Genomic DNA, 16,244 nt, shown 5'->3' on the forward strand with positions numbered 1-16,244 from the left:
CATTATTTTCCAACAATTTTGAACCTGTGTAGACTAACGTGAAAAATGAATAAACATCTAGGACTCCGTTTTGATCTGGATTTGAAGATAGCATTCGTCACCACATTTTGAAACGCAGTATATTGAATAGTGAAAAATATAACTTTGCGCTTTTTTTACTTTTATAATTTTGCTAGATAGTTAACAAAAGCAGCATCTAGGACAAGAAGACTCTCATTAGGCAGTATTAACCCTCTGGTTGAGTAATTCTTTGAAATCACTATTTAGATGCGATGCTTGCAAATAAGTTCAAACAGCTTTCAAAAAAGGTGAACTGATAATATATGTTACACGATAGTAATATAATATAATAAAAATCCATAAACTTAAAAATAAACACTCTAAACTGCGAAAAACGCGGAATGCAACAGAAAATGGACTGATTGCCAACCCGCGGATATCGCGGGATATGCAACTGGAGGGTTAAACTCTGAGAACCATTAATCAAAATTACTTGAGAAAAATTATGTTCAAAAAATGACTAATAAATTGGAAAGAAGGGGGAATGGGTAAAAATGTATTTAATATTTATCCAAAAATCAGACTTCCTCTGGTCAGTTATGTAAAAGAGGGAACCATTTATTTGCAGAAGATGTTTTATTCCCTAAATACCTCAGCAAACTTGATCTTACAAACAATTACTGTTACATATGTTAAGGTATTGAAATTGCACTTCCCTATTTTCAGAGAATGTATTATTTTGGTTTCGTGACATCTATGAAAACCTGCACATAACTGAATACAAGAATGGTTTAAGGGAGTTGAAATTCCAATAACTTAGAGCCTGAGCCTCATATTATATGGGCCTATTATATATATGAGCCTCATATATATATAATAAAAAAATTAATAATCTTTCACGAATTTGGCTTGATCCATATTTGAAGATCAGTGCATACACAGGTCTTATACCGTTAAATAATCGGCAAAATCACTTCATTCTTCACAACAAATCTAGTTTTCAATAATTCTTTATTCCGTGAAAGAGTCTGTTGTAAATTTTTCTACGTCTTCAATAGTTTTAATCTTTAATTTTCTCAAAACAATTGCTTTTTTTTATTAATAGTAAGTCAATCCTTGTGCACCACAAAGTACAGCACAAGGCTTACAGAGGTAAGTTGAAACAACTACATACATAGAAAAAAAATATGTACATATAAAAATAAGGATAAAAACAACAAGAAAAATAAACAACAAAACTAATTAAAAATTGAAGCAGCAAAGGCAATAAATTTACAGAATGAGAAAAAAGCCATTTTGTGGTCGACCAAAATATGAAGCGGAGGTGGAAACTTAATATTACAGGCATCTAGATCCACAATAAAATCTCTTCTCCCTTCAGTAAGTTTGGAGCAATCAAAAAGCAAGTGTTCGACATTTTGAACTCCACCCGCGCTGCAAATCCAAATTTCTTGAGATAGTAATTGAAATTACCGTGTCCAGTAAAATATTTTGTTAAGTGAAAATCACTGAAAAAATGCTTGTTATTCAACCTTTGAGAAATTGTGGGGAAAAATAATTTGGTTAAAGAGGCAGTTGACGAATTTTGGTACAGCTCGTTCCATAAGAGAATGGTCTTTTTGTGATTCTCATTACTATTGTGAGATTTGGGAATGCTCATATGATCAATGATGTTTAGTTTTGTAGGTTGCTTTGCAAGCCAATCGGCTCTTTCATTCCCTAAAATGCCAAAATGACCTCGGAAATGATCATCAGAAAAACAGACCCTAATTCCTCTTGCTTTTAGCTCGTAAAGAGTGATGTGAAAATTCACTACAATTTTGTTGCAGGAAGACGGAATTAAATAGTCTTATTTGACCGGGTATATGAATCATGATTGCAAACTGACACAAAAGCATAAGTCTTTTTTATCCAATCGGATTTTAAAGACAGAATTGAACAGCTTTTCAATTATTATTTTTCTGAATGACGTATTTTTAAAACGCATTTGAAAATTCTGATTAAGTGAACAGCTTTTATGTTTATGCGTGTGTGAGGATATTACGAATCTATAATGATACTTTCCTTTTAAATGAGTTCCCCTCATAAGGAAGATTATACTATATAGCTCTAACGGATACTAACAACTGCTAATTAATGAATCCGCACGTGTCAATTATTTGGCGACACCGCCAAGAAATCTAAAATGTGGTGAAAAATTCGGAGAATCCGAAACGGTAAGAATCTTCACGTTAGATCGATTACGTCGCAAATTATGATAATCTTTCAAGAACCTTCTTCTCCCTGCCAAAGGTGCTATTGAAGATAGGGAAACTTATCGACAATCAGTAGTGAGTTGTGTAGGTAGTGAATATTGTGTTCAATATTGAATAGAGTTGGAAGTCAAGTTCAATTCATTAGAGTATTTAACTGAGAGTAGGTAACGGTAAGAATCTACACGATAGATCGATTACGACGCAAATTATGATAATCTTTCAAGAACCTTCTTCTCCCTGCCAAAGGTGCTAATGAAGATAGGGAAACATATCGACAATCAGTGGTAAGTTGTGTAGGTAGTCAATATTGTGTCCAATATTGAATAGAGTTGGAAGTCAAGTTCAATTCATTAGAATATTTAACTGAGAGTAGGTAACGGTAAGAATCTACACGATTGATCGATTACGACGCAAATTATGATAATCTTTCAAGAACCTTCTTCTCCCTGCCAAAGGTGCTAATGAAGATAGGGAAACTTATCGACAGTCAGTGGTAAGTTGTGTAGGTAGTCAATATTGTGTCCAATATTGAATAGAGTTGGAAGTCAAGTTCAATTCATTAGAGTATTTAACTGAGAGTACGTAACGGTAAGAATCTACACGATTGATCGATTACGACGCAAATTATGATAATCTTTCAAGAACCTTCTTCTCCCTGCCAAAGGTGCTAATGAAGATAGGGAAACTTATCGACAATCAGTGGTAAGTTGTGTAGGTAGTGAATATTGTGTCCACTATTTAATAGAGTTGGAAGTCAAGTTCAGTTCATAAGAGTATTGAGAGTAGAAGCAGTTCGAGAGGCATGAATGGTTGTTTCTTACGAAGAATTCTTATTGCTTTCCTTTCTCTTTTAATCTTAATATTTTTTAATCAATTATATTTTAGTATTACATTTTATTTATTTCTTTTTTCCATGTTTTTTTAAGTTCAATGTTTAAAGTATTATCCACTTTTCTAAATCAACAGCTCTACTTCCAATGTAAATAGTGTAGGTATACGTGTCATTCTTTTTTATTAGTGTTTTTTCCTTGTATTTATGTTGTTTTCATTTCGTAGGTGATTCCTTAAGAAACAAAAGGGTAATTTTTGTGATCCTTTATAGAGCAGATGTTTTCGTGCACATTCAACCTCTTAGCATCCATTATTGTTTCAGGTGCGAGGTATGAGACGGTGTTCTATCTAAATAATAAAAGTAAGTTTGTGCAACGCTCATATAGTTAATAATTTATGTTGAAATAAAAAAATAATAAAACAGAAAGCATTATATTTTGCTGAAAAAATATTTATTTTGATGAGGCTAAGCAAGCAATGCCGATTCATTTCATTCATTCATTAGTTTTATTTGATATCATTCAGTATGGTTTAATCAATTCCATTTGATAAATAATAATCTTGTTATTGAAAACAAATCATGTTTTGAGAAACTTGAAGCCTCAAAATCCTTACTCATAGTAAAAATTGTTTGAAGAAGCAGAGTTTTGCATATGAATTGTTATTTAAAAATTACAGTAAAGCTTTAGTATGTTTTCGTCTGTCTTACGTTTTCCTCACAGTATCAAATTTCCTGAAACATTTTTAAATACGACTTTGTAGCTAATAATGTAATCGTAGATAAGATATGGAAGTTCCAATACTATGGAAAATAATATCAATATCCCATTCATAACTTTCTAACAATCAAGAAATATCATACAATTAATTTTCAACTTTATTTGAAAGGCATCTCAAATAAAACGAATTTTGGTATGAGGATATTATTTTTAAGAAGAGTTTGCTAAATCTCTTAGATGTATCGTTAACCAAATTTGTTAAAAGTTTCACTTGCATCTTATCGACTTTTTTCCCTCTTTTTCTTGATACATATAAATTTCTAATTTAATTGGTGATTTTCCTAATTTCCAGATACTTATATTAAATCGCATTTAAAGATACAGACTTGCAGGTAATAATTGTAAGAAAATATAAAAAAATATTATCTAATTTAACATTTTGCTACTAGGATATTATTTAATACTTAATATATTGTTTCATACATGTCATAATACTTTAAAAACGTCTTAAAAACTAGTCACAAGGTTGTATTGTTAACCCAAAAAAGTGTTTTACTTAATTTGAACAATAACACCATTCACATTTCTTATTTACATTCTATTAGTAAAAAGTATAACGCGTTTTAAACTTTTTGAAAGTGCAATAATCTTCAACAAGATAAATAAATAGTTCGAACAAAAAAGCGATAAAATTTTAAAAAAAAGAATCATATAAATATCTATTCATTTCTTATGATAGCCCTGAAGAAGAAACTGAAGTTTAAAAAATCATACAACAACTGAGACAAAAATTAGTACTCGTAATTCTTTCTATTCTGAAGATACTTAAAAGTGAAGTAGTTCGTGCTATAAAATTCTTTCTGTTTGGGAGTTTTAAAAAGAAATGCGATAACTACAACAAATAGAACCGAAAAGCCTTAAATTGATCTTCGTCATATATTTTTAAAGTCCGCAAGCCTTCGAATCGCTATAAGTATATCATTTGTCCTTAATAAGCATTTTTAATATAAATTGTAATGATTATCTGTTTTCAAAAGATTTTTGGAAAAATAACTTTTTCATTATGAATTTATTCATGTTTTAGAAATTCTTTTTTATATTCAAAATTGTAATTTAGTCTAAAGTTGGAGGGACGATTAGGAGTTGATGTTCTTGAATAAAATTTACAACTGCAAAACGTTTTGTGAAAATACCAAATGACTGGTTAGCAATAAAAAGAAAATTCAGTAAACATGAAGATATATTACTATGTTTAGTTTAAGATTAGATGATAATGATGTCGTGCTCGCATTACCACGAAAAGGGGGTGCAGTAGCTTCTGAGGGTAAAGACCCCTGAACACCCGAGAGCAGAAGTCTGACTTCTAGCTCATATGAAGATGAAACTCATACATTTGCTTGCATAACCCTTTTTTATAGGGAGGCTCTTTCACACACCTCACAGATAGATCACAGGGGGAAAACAACCATGCCAGGACAGTCCTCTTGTCTCAAATCTAAGAGAGGGAAATCTAATTTTTGGTGAGGTGAGAACAGCAAACCGGAAAAGTTCACTGAAATATTTCGCATTATCAACTCCGAGAAATAAGCAATATTGAAAAAAAAATCATTTTTAGCTTTTAAGGATTCAAAAGTAACTGTAAGTTTCAACCTCCCCACTATCATTCTCTTCCTTTGAAGTAGATTATCAATCTACATACTTGTCTGAGAATTTCACCATCCGTATAATAAACTCCTTGAAGTTAAAATCCAATATATATGCATATGCATTTTGGATTTTAATGACCTTGATGATAGATATTCCGAATTTTTAAAGATATAATATGAAGCAATTGCATATTTCTTAAAAGAATTCAATCAAATGGAGTAGCAATGTGACTATCTAAATTAAATTAGCCACTTTAAAATCTCTTTTATTCCTTCATTAAACCACAAAGTCTAAAGTTTCATTTAGAGAATTTTAATAATTTGATATTTTATGTTGAAATATTAAGATTTGCTGAAAATGATATACTACTTATTGAATTAAAATTATAGAAATGTAAAATTATTTTTAATTTCAAATGGAATGATTTTTTAAGAAAGTGTAATGATTTTATTTTGAAACTTATTTGATTGAAAGAAATCAATTATTTAAACGAATAAAATTTTTAATTTTACATGCTTTAGATAATAAATTATTACCACCTTTCAACAAAATATAGCAGATATTTTGTTGAAGTAGAAGTCAGTTGGAAGATCTAAGGTATTTTCTGCATATATGGTAAGATGAACGTTTAAGATATTCCTCAGTGGTGTCAATTTTGATTTGAAATAGTCATAGCATTTAAAGTAGTAAAATTAATGGTTTTCAAATTTTGAATTCGTATCTTCAGTGTACAGTATTTCTATGTTGGTTTAATAAATAGAAAATAATATTTTTTTTTTCTTCTTGAGAACTCAAGATATTTTAAGAATTTTATTAATAACACTTTAAAAATAAAATTATGAGGCTTTTTTTTGTATTAAATATATTAACAAATACATGGCAGTGATAAAATATTTCACAGATTACTAGTCCTCATTCGAGCTTTTAATCTTTTATTTTCCTATCAAATAAAAACTATTAAATTTGAAAAAAAAATGAAAATAATTTAAAACAAGAAGTAGAATTTAAATGTCACTGAAGGAAAGACTTTTGCAGACTTAAATAGACATTGACAAGCATTTACGAAAATTTCAGAGCAATATTAAAAGTTATGATGCTAAAAAGATATGATATTGTTAAATGTTTGTATATAGATTCTAAATGGAGTATTCAATAAATATATAAATGATATACTAATAGAGTTACAGCTACAAGATAATTCTTAGAACCAAATAATTTTCACCAGACAATAGCAATGGCATCTTTATTCCCTTGCTTAAAATTAGATTTACAATCATTCTTCATTTTAAATCCACCAGTGCAGAAAAGTATCCATTTGATTTTGCTTGGTGAATTTGAAGCAGAAAATGTTTGCACCTCAACACAATTACGCTTCATAAATCATATGGGTGGAGTACAATACTAATGGCAAAGATTGCAATTAACGTCTGGTGTGAGATCGTTGAGATTTGCAAAGCACAGTTCATTTGGGAGCTTTTCAGTAATTATGGTATTTCGAAATGTCTCCATTGTGCAAGCTGAAATAATGTCCCATTATCTTTAAAGGGATAAATCAAATCATATACCATTAACGATTTCTATTGAATACCGAAAATGCAGTTTTAGTATTAAAATGTTCTGTAAAAAAATGGCTGCATCAAATTTTATGATTAGTTGTGTACTTGAATGAACTTCAATATAATGGAAATTTGTAAATTATCAAAGGGAAACTACATTAAAATGCTAAATATTTTGCATTGATTATTTGAAATATCATTTATTTAATTTTAAACCTATGCATGGACTTTTTTTTTATTTTGTTGCAGGAGTCTTTGCTGACAATTTATAAGCTCTCAAATCAAATTTCGATTGAAGAGAAAAAAATACCAAATAAATGGACTTGTTGAACGTAAGATGTACAGTGGGGATTTTCTTGTCTTTTATTTGTTGCGTGCCTTATAAATTTGCATAGTTTTCTCAAGTTTCATCATTAGCAATTGATATCTATACATAATTACAACTTCTCTTCTTAGTAAATCTTATATTACTTTAAAATGATAGACTACTCTTAAATAATCATTAATTTTAATTGAACGAAAATTAATATAAAAAATTGCGATTATTCCTGCATCTTAAAAAATAGCAGCATGAAGAAAACTTTATAATCCGATATAACATTTATTTTCAGTTATTTAAGAAGCTCACCCCTATTTTTTTATCATCAAATTAAAATTTTCCATAATGTAAAAGAAAGCTGTCAAAAGTTAATTCAAAATGAATTTTAAGGATTAATTTATCATGATGAACTGAAATCATTATTTAACGTACAAATCAAAATATTTTATAACTTATCCTTTGGAAAAATGCCATAGATAAAATCTGAAATAAAAACAATGCTACAAGTACTAGTTAGATAATTTAGTTAAAGTTCAAAAATATGTTAACATGACTTTTTCACGACATACATTTTTAAAACATTATTATATCAATCACTAGTGTAAACAAATTTCCAATTTTTACGAAACAATCAGCTTGTTAGCATTAAAAAATAATTCTTGTAATCAAAATATTTCCAAACTAAAGTTTTTAATAGGCTCCTCTAAGGATCTGCAACGTATATTTTTTATTTAATATATCAAATTAATACCTGAGAAAAATCTTCTTGATTAAATGAATTACAGAAATTATCTTTGGTAATTTCGATAAAAATATATCTAGAGCCATACTGATAACGGCAAAACCTAATAAAATTAAAATTTTCATCTGTAATCATATTAATGATGGCAGTATTCCCTTTCAGATGCAAAAAACAAACGATTCAAATAGATGATTAAATTTGTATAATTCATATTATTTGATAAATCGTACAAACAACGACGAGAATAATTAGATCGGAGCAAACATCCAAAAGTCCGTGAATCTTTTCTTATTTTTCGGTATCTTTTAATCTAATGCATTCATATTCTTCAGTTTAGTGCAATGCATTCCTCTTGTAATTACATTTTCCGATCATTCAATGTGCACCTCCAATGTAAACAATCTGCCGAGTAATAATAAGTAAGCATCGCTATTAGATGATAAAGAATGCAGGATTTCCTTGCCCTGGCTTCTCCCTCTGCTGACCTATAATTAAATCAGAAAACTTCTGCTAGAGTAGTGTTTGAGGCTTATTGCATTTCCTTTCTGCAGTCTGATTGTTCTGTGATTATCCGAGCACCCCGCCAAAGCAAAAAAGAAAACAAGTTCATTAGGGGGCGAGAGAAGTTATTTTATTGTATGTACGATGCCCCGGGAATTGCTCAGTCTTTGAGTGCGATTTGGAAGGTATTAGGCCAGTATTTATATGCCAAGAAACGTTTAGACAAAGTGCTTTCATTTGTTCCCCCAGAATCGTCTTTCTAAAAGCACAGGTGCAGTCACTATTTCGGGTTAATCGCGCGGAATCTTCTTAAGTGTTGTAATGTGTCGCTGGGAAGTTTTGTTATAACAAATCTAATATTAAATGTTGGAGAGAATCTTTGGCGAGGAACGACGCTTTCTTATGGCAGAGGAAGTTTTCTCGGAGTGGTGTTAATGGATATGAATCGCATTACTAAAAGCAATATTAATCTTAAATGTCCGTGGAAAGTGGTTTTTCTTTTCTAGATTTCCTCCAGTTTTGTCTGCGAAATAAGAAACTTGGAAGTACTTAAGAGATTTGTGTAGCAATGAGAATGGAAAAGAGCATTTATTAAAGGGGATCGTTGTTACATAATAAAATACCGCAAGAAATTCTTCCATGCATAGTAGGTGGTTTACAACGGTTTTGTTCTCTTTATCACTTGCAGTTGAAGATTTATATTTAAACATACAATTTAAATAACTATAGCTATTACAATTAAATGCTAGAATTTTCAGAAATGAAGTTAATAACAGGGGAATATAAATAGTTTCAGTAGATTTGTATCAAAATATGATATATAAAATTATATCCTAAAAAGTTCAATTACATTCTTCTATCAGAAAATTCATTTCAACAAGTACAATTCTTTGTTTAGAGTTTGAATATATATATTAACAGAAATAGCGCTAAATTTATGAGCGTATTATTTACAGCTCACAGATTTATCTATCTTCAATACTTGTAATCTGAGAAAGTTTAGTTTTAGTATTTGATTATTTTTTTTAAATAATAATTTGGAAATTCCTGAAATTATATTAATGAGAGTGCATCAGAATGAATGCATTGCTGGCATTGTATATTTCATTTATTTCAACATTTTAATTCTTCATATATCATTAAATTGATGCATTCATATCGAATAAAATATTTCAACACAGTATATAGATATATGTAGTTTAATTGCATCGGAATTCTTTAATCGGATTAAGATATTTTTGAATAAATTTTACAGCAATATTTTCATTACTGTGAATGAAACCTTAATCGTTTTAATTGTTTCTATTCACCTTACACCCTGGATTTCTCTGCCAATATAGATGATTATGCTATGAAAACAACTATGAAATCGGGACTTTAATAAACATCTTGAATATTGTGAAAATTACAACTAACGTTTAACTCCGAAAGTAAATAATGGGAAAAAAATTAGGAGAATTTTATGTTATAGTTCTTTTAGAACTTTTTTTTTTCGTTTTCTTATAAAAGTAAGTTGTTTCCTTTATTGAATTATAGCTATTTGTTGAATAATTATGTGATACATGGCGTGAATTATATTCTGCAATAAATAAAATGTTCAGTGCTGGATGCTTATTCATTTTGTCTTTATATTTTATGAACATAATAAGATTCAATAATAATTTCATTTCATTCACTTCCGGTCCAAAACAAAACAGGGCGTGAAGCACAATGAGCATAACTAAATAAGACTTCTTAAATAATATATGTTAAAAAGATGTCAAAATTATTAAAAATATTCAGAAAATCATTAATTTTTTCGCAAAGCATTCAACAGAAATTTTACGTAACCCACATTTCCGTCGACCCAGGTGGTTGCAAAAATCGTCTAGAATAGATAAAGGGTAGCAAAAAAAATTCTTATTGGCTTGTCAATCGCCTATTTTCTGCTTTTACTTGACCATTAAATTAGTGAAAATTTGGATTATTATGAATGTTATTTTAATGACGATTAGTCTCCAGATCATTAAACGGTGAATTTTTACAAGAGTCGAAAAAAAAAATCAACAAATTCGGCAATATTCTTCAATTTCCTCGCAATTGGGAAAATCGTTAGATGGTCAGGATTGGTTCCTTTTTTTGAAAAAGTATTTTAATTGTTTCTCGAAAGCAGTGGAATCTATGCAAGCGATTGTTTATTTTCTTTCTACTACTTTAGTAATTAATATTTGGCATCAGTTTAACACGTAAAACAAAATTTCTTTTATTTATTTCAGTAGGAGTATTAAATTGATTACAAGGTTTAATTGGTAAAAATATTGAAGTTATTCAAAACAGATTTATTTGTTCTCTAATATATACTATTGATTTGAATAAGGAATTAGTTTGACATTTAACTAATAATTCATCTGATAAAAAAAATCTTTCTAAAAAAGAAGTGTATAATGCTTCTAGAATGAGATTCACACTTGATTGCGAATATATATTTTATTTTCAGATATTGTAACACTTTTGTTAAGGTATACTTTATTTTTCTAGACGAGATTCAAAAATAAGGTAGGTGATGTAGTTGAAAGTTTATAATAGAAAAAAGTTTGAGATGTGGGGATCAATGAAAATATCAAGATCTATGCCTAGAGAATGTATGATTCAAATATAAGTCTCATGAGTATATAATTGAAATTCTCAACTTACTATGCACTAAGATTCCTGGTATCATGTAAACGGTAAACAATTATAATTTTTGTAATTTCTAGAGCACCCAGTCTGCCATAGAAAATAAAATATGTCTATTTCTAGAAATGTTGTAAAGTAATGTGAAAAGTATCTTTCTATTGGATTGAGGAGACAGAAGAAGCAATTTTCCTGTCTAGTCTATAATGTTGTCAGGTTTTCTATAATAAACACATTTTAAAAAATCTTAATTTAATAAGAATGATACGAAATATGAATAAATATAGCTATTTCATGAAGGTCAGTAGATAATCATCTAATTGGTTTTTAATTTGTACTTTAAATTTCATAAAAAAATCGGAAGGTAAAAAAAAATTCTTAAAATACTGGCATAGTCATTTTCTAAATATTTATTTAAGGTAAATCAGATTCTCAATAATTTACATTAATAAATTAATATATTAAAATAAATCAGGAGCTGCTTGATAAATCAAAACATTTATCTGTTTACATGTTCTAAAAAATAAATATGAACGTTAAAAATAGAATCATGAGAATAGAAAAAAGAATTTTTTTAAGCAAAGTAGTATCTCTTTTGGAATAGAGTTCTCCATTTATGTTATTGCACAAGAATCACGCAGATCTAATGAAAAAAGGAGCTAAAGTAGAATTAAGAGAAAAGGGCAGAAATTGGGTTTTCTTGCTTTCTTTGTTCCTTCTACCGGAGTTGCTTTCGGAAGAAATCAAAAGAGTTATCAATCAAAGTGACGATTTGATTTGCAAGGTACAGGAAATGATCATGAACAGTGTTAAACGTGATTAAAAATACTAACATATTTTGTAATTTAGGAATTACTTAATTCTGAAGATTTCTCTTATTAAAATTCTCACTGTGAAAATAGCTATGAAATACATTTAAAAAAAAATAAATACTTAAGGATAAATTAAAAAATTAACCAATATAACATTATATTGATAAGGTCATACTGATTAAGATATAGTTAATATGTCATATATTAGGACAAATTATTGAAATCTTGATATGAATGAAGAAAAATTATTGTTATAAGATGATTTTTGAATTTTTAATGTTTTAATGATACTCCTCAAAAATAAATATTTCATATGACATTCTAACTACGTCGTTACAATTATACATTTATGTCGGAGAACTATTCACCGAGGATCAATTCCAAGATTGTCTAATTTTTTTTATTAAATAGTGGTGCATTTATTTTTTAATTTAAAGGTATAATATGTGAAAACTCTTGTCCGTAATAGGTTTTATTTCGAATAAAAATATTCTACCATGATATTTCATAAGTAAAAATAATATAAATAAAAATATTTCGTGTTGTTTCTATATTTGGACTTGAAATAATTGATTTTTAAAATGATTCTATTTATTTTAAATAATTAAAAACTTCATTGTAGAATTTTTATCATTCATAGTAAAAAGAATTCGAAAAGAATTTAACTAATAAAATTATAATATAGAACAAAAACAGACATTCCATGTATACATAAAAACAAATAAAGCAAAATACAATCAATAAATAGAAATGAAATATCTTTAGTTTGACGTTTACTAGTAAAATCTGTCGTCAAATATTTTCAAATATATTTAAAATTCCTAGAAAATGAAAATCCCTTTCAAAGAATGTGTCAAAATATATGCTTCAGCTTATTCTTACATATGAAATAAAAAAACAAATATGCAGGCTTTGCTTGGAAATTTCCTGTTTTGTTTAGTTGTAATGTTGAAAGCATCACTCAAATTTCAAACCAATATCCCTGGAAATGTAAAGAAGTTAAGTTTCAAAAAGCGAAAGGAAGGAGAAATGTCTTCTAAAACGTGTTTCCTTTGCTCTTGCTTAGCAGTAAATTAAATTCTTTAGAAGTTCTGGAAGATAACTAACAAACGTGTCAAATTATTTTCACTTATTAATTAATATAAATCAATTCTCAGGCTATTTTTTCGGTAAAATGTTAAGGATTTTATTTATAAGTTATGAAATGAATTTATCAATTTAGCTCTAATCTTAAATTATCTGTTTCTGACTGCTTTAAAAATACACTAAAATATAATGTAAATATATAATGTTCAAAGCAAGGCTTTAAAACTTAGAAAAAATTCTTTTTACTCTTCCAATTACCACACACTTTTTACTAAACTGATTTGAAACTCTATCTTAATCAAAAAATTTGAAATAAAAATTATTTACTTATACCATTAAGAAATTTGGTATGTTGATTACTGTCTAATATTTATGCTTCCGCTGCTTAACAGGATTTCAGGATTTAACAGAATAAATTTATTTGCTTCAAAAAGCGTCAAAAATCGTGTGTGTATATATATATATATATATATATATATATATATATGAGATAATCTGAGTACAATTTCTTCGTAATCATCTCATTATTCATTAAGAACCTTCGGTATATTAATTTGAAAAAATTATCTTCATTAGCACTTATGCATATACCTATTATTTCACATTTCCATATACATACATGTCAAGTTAAAAAAAAATTTCTTGAAAAATTAATATAAAATAAAAAAAATATTTCATAAGAAATATATTTAAAGTAGTTGTAAAATCAGAATTAAGTTGGTGCTCTAATTGCTTAATCCGTGTTAAATATAATGTTAATGATAAATCTTTATTACAATTTTTTAAAATAAATTCATTTAAAATAATTTAAATAAATTTCAAAATCAATTTTTATCACAAATTTACTTTCAGTATTAGCCAAACCGAATTTTTTTGCTTAATCATTTGCTAAATTCTTCTATGCCTTTTCGATTATAGCAAAAATAAGAATTTTTTACTTTTTTATATATATATATATATATATATATATATATATATATATATATATATATATATATATATATATATATATATATATATATATATATATATATATAAATATATATATATATATATATATATATATATATATATATATATATATATATATATATATATATATATATATATATATATGCTTTGTAAATTACAAAGTTGTGTAGAAAAAGGTGGAAAATGCTATGAAATCGATTAAAATTTTCAGGGGATTAAACTTTAAAGAATACAAAATTTAAATTTTAGTACATACTCTGTACAAAAAATTCCCAATGAGTAAAATGTGCCCCATCCTCTAATAAGGTAATGTAAAAAAATGTAAGAATTTTATCATGAAAACTCTCAAAAATATGTTAGAACAAATTTGGTGAAGGGTCAATCACAAATTAAAATGCAAATGTTTATAGATACAGTACAGATGACGCGACGCAGGAATGCATCATAAGGAAATAAAATATGCTTCATATCTTTAGTTTTAGATACAAATTTTAAAATCTATGCTTCCTGAAAAATACTTTAAAATTTAATGTCATGAATTACAGAATATAACTTAAAAATAGCACAGTGAATGAACTTGTAAAACAACAAAAAAAAAACTTATGTAATATTTTCTTTAATTAATGTTTCCTTTATGAATTCTTTCCTTTAAGTTATTATTTCTACAAATTTTAAAATACCTTTGAACCAATAAATAGCAAAATTATTATTTACTTATTCAATCATTACTCTCTTTTTTAATTTTTGTAAGACTACTAAAACACGAACATCCGACTTGACTTTTCCTGTTTGCGATCTCATATTCAGGCATCGAAAAGTAATTTAAGTCAGCATTTATGTAGTTTTATATCTTTGAGACTTTTTGTGATAAATTACTGAAACTTTGTGCATGACCTTATTGGAGGATGAGACACATTTTTCTGATTGGGGATTTTTTTCAATGGAGTCCGCATAAAATTTTAAATTTTTGTATTTTTTGAAATTTTATCCCTTGAAAATTTTAATCGATTTCGTATCATTTTACACCTTTTTTTATGCAACTTTGTAATTCACAGTATATGTCTATAGTCAATATTGAAGGAATAAAACCCGCGGTGAATGTTTTTGAGACACCTTATATAACATAATAATGTTTTGACATAAAATAACGTCTATGTGCTGAAAATGTATTTAAATTTATATTTAATATGAGAAAATGCATGACTCGTTATTTATAAAAAAATTACTCTACTCTGAAATTGTTTTAAAAAACTACAAATAATCCATTTTGAAAAAAAAAAAAAAATCATCCTGTTTTTATTTTTAAAGGTGAGAATTTAAAATCATAAATAGCCAGTAACATAATTAATGAATCAATAATGGATCAAATTTCTTATTAATCCTGTCTGGAATATATATATCACCGTTCTGAGCATACCGTAGCGCTGTTCTGCACCCCGAATGTTTATGATACTGAATAATAAAACAATTACAACTTAATATGCTTTAAACTATATCCATGATGTTCTTAAACAACATTTGGTTTGCATTTATTAAGGAATAATTCTCAATGAAAAAGTAATACTATAATTTAAATTTAAAAATCATAATTTCGTTTCACAAATTCGGTAATTAGTTTATTTGCTTCAATTTAGAAAAAAAACTATATAAGTTTTACATTCCTACAAATTTGCACATTGCATTATAAAAAGAATATACGGAAACTAGTTTATGTAAACATACTGCTTGTAAAAATTTTCTAAGATTTCAAATTCAAAAAAGCGCAACATTTTGAAAAGATGTGGAATAGGGCTTTTGAATGTTTTTGAAATGAAACATGATATTTAAAATGAATATATATCATAAACTGAATAAAATCTTTAATAATCAATTTTGCTCAAAGATGTGCAAAAGAATTTAAAAGTGATACTAAAGGATTCTATTCCTATATATATAGATTTAATATGTCTATGTTTCAGATTTATAGCAAAAAACAATCTGTCTCCCTGAAGGTGTAGTTTATTGAAATAAGATTTAGTCTGCTTAATTCCATGCATTGGAATATTTTTTTTCCAATGCTTTCATATGTTTCTATTTAAAACTTGATCAAAATGTTTTCGCACGATGCGGCCACTAGAAAAAAAAAGAAATTAATTGGATTATTTCTATAGTG

This window comes from Argiope bruennichi, chromosome 2 (genome assembly GCF_947563725.1).
Source record: "Argiope bruennichi chromosome 2, qqArgBrue1.1, whole genome shotgun sequence".
Lineage (NCBI taxonomy): Eukaryota > Metazoa > Arthropoda > Arachnida > Araneae > Araneidae > Argiope > Argiope bruennichi.